The sequence below is a fragment of the Tasmannia lanceolata genome, unplaced genomic scaffold (assembly GCF_043159265.1).
Source record: "Tasmannia lanceolata isolate RefF3 unplaced genomic scaffold, GAP_Taslan_0.1 ptg000064l, whole genome shotgun sequence".
Taxonomy (NCBI): domain Eukaryota; kingdom Viridiplantae; phylum Streptophyta; class Magnoliopsida; order Canellales; family Winteraceae; genus Tasmannia; species Tasmannia lanceolata.
In genome coordinates this window covers 437,501-440,000 of record NW_027518741.1, presented here as the reverse complement: position 1 = coordinate 440,000, position 2,500 = coordinate 437,501, and positions in this window count along the sequence as shown.

Genomic DNA, 2,500 nt, shown 5'->3' with positions numbered 1-2,500 from the left:
GCCATGCACTCGAGCAATGCACACAAGCCTTGCACTCAAGCAATGCACACAAGCCCTGGACATTAGCCTTGCACACGGGCCTGGCACACAAGCCTTGGGCACTAGCCTTGCGCACTAGCGTTCCACATGAGCCTTGCACACTAGCCTTGGACACTAGCCTTGCACACAGGCCTTGCACACTAGGCATGCTTGGGCGAGCTGATCCCGCATCAAGTCGACGGGTCTAGGCATTCTTGGGCGCAGATCCCGCATCGTCTCGTCGCGTCTGGGCGCAAACACGTCGCGTCTCGTTGCGTCTTCAGAAGTCGTCGCTAACAGCACCTTTGGTTGCCACTGGTGGTTAGGCTGGTTGGTTGCGCAAACCCTATAGGAGGGTGGCATGCTGGTGGGCGTTTTTGCCCGGATAGGCACTAGAATGTGCAGATTTTGGGCGTTTTTGCCTGGATAGGCTAAGGAATGGGCATGCTTTGGGCGTTTTTGCCCGGATAGGCACCGGAATGCTTGGCCTTGGCTTGTCCTAGCAAGGCATTGCTGGGTTGGGCTCCCTTGGCCTTTTGGGCGCCTTGGACGATGTCTTGCGAAGACCATGGGCACAAGGCCATGGCATATGGTGAGGAAAGGACCACGGTTGCCAAGGTTAGGCACCGGAATGCTTGGCCTTGGCTTGCCAAAGCAGGGCATTGCTGGGTTGGGCTCCCTTGGCCTTCCGGGCGCCTTGGACACTGTCTTGGGAAGACCATGGGCACAAGGCCATGGCATATGGTGGGGAATGGACCACGGTTGCCAAGGCTAGGCATATAGAGAGGAATCGCATTTTTGCCCGGATAGGCACCGGAATGCTTGGCCTTGGCTTGCCATAGCAGGGCATCGCTGGGTTGGGCTCCCTTGGCCTTCCGGGGGCCTTGGACGCTGTCTTGGGAAGACCATGGGCACAAGGCCATGGCATATAGTGAGGAATGGACCACGGTTGGCAAGGCTAGGCATATAGAGAGGAATGGACCACGGTTGCCAAGGTTGCGCAAGTTTTGGGCATTTTTTGCCCGGATATGCCCAAGTATGCCCCGATAGGCCCGTTACGCCCCGGTATGAACGCGTATGCCCGGATAGACTCGGTATGCCTTGGGATACATGCGTATGCCCCGATAGGCTTGGTACGCCCCGATATGCGCACGTGTGCCCCAGTAGGGCTCGGTATGCCCCGGTATGTACGCGTGTGCCCCGATAGGCCCGGTATGCCCCGATATGCACACGTGTGCCCCAATAGGGGTCGGTATGCCCCGGTAGGTACGCGTGTGCCCCGTAATGCACGTTTCGCAGATCTCCCCGCATGTCCCGCCCCTATATGTAATACTTACTTACTTACTTACTTTCTTTCTTGCTTGCTTGCTTGCTTGCAATGGTTGGGAGTGCCCGGCATGCCCCGCTACAGAGACCAAGGGCGCAATGACTTGGCACCGCGGATGCCGGGACTCCGGCACTTCCCGTGGCACTGATGGTTGGTTCCAAAGACAAAAGGCCGTGCAAGGCCACCGCACCGCGGATGATTTTGCTCGTGCTGGCGCCGTTGTGTGGCCAAAGAACATGCGCGAATGCGCGTGTCGGAAGGGTTGGTGTCCTGGCCCCGCGGGTGTCACGAATGCTCGGTTGCGAAGACCATGGGACCAGAGCCATGGCACGTCGGATGATGGCTCCAGCTGGCGCCCCGGCACTTTCTGTGGCATTGATGCTCGGTTTCAAAGACAAACGTGCGCAGGGCCAGGGGACCGCGGATGACTGCTCGTGCTGGCCCCGTTGGGCGGCATTGATGGTCGGTTGCAAAGAAAATGCGCGATTGCTCGTGTCGGGGCCTGGCAAGCCAAGGCCAAGCGAGCCATGGCAACGCGGATGATGGCTCCAGCTGGCGCCCCGGCACTTTCTGTGGCATTGATGCTCGGTTTCGAAGACAAACGTGCGCAGGGCCAGGGGACCGCGGAGGACTGCTCGTGCTGGCCCCGTTGGGCGGCATTGATGGTGTGTTGCAGAGAGCATGTGCGATTGCAAGTGTCGGCCGGGTTTGGGTTCCCTTGGGCTTTCGGGTGCCTTGGACGCTGTCTTGCGAAGACCATGGGCACAAGGCCCCGTCCTGGCCCCTTGTTCGATTCGCTCTCGTCTTGCGCTTGCTTCCAAGGTCCTCCATGACCTTCCCCATGGCCTTGCTAGATCCCCCCCATGACGCATGACCTCTGTCCGTTGATTGGTTTTGAGTGCACACCATGCCCGGCTTGGCACCGTGTTGTCGCGTGAGTGGCATTTGGATCGTGCATGCTGGTGGGCTACCTGCCAATGCGCACAAGCCTTGCACACTAGCCTTGCGCACGAGCCTTGCACAAAAGCCTTGGACACAAGCCTTGCGCACAAGCCATGCGCACAAGCCTTGGACGCTAGCCTTGCACACAAGCCATGCATACAAGCCTTGCTCACAAGCCTTGGGCACTGGCCCATCGCAGTAGCCTTGCACACA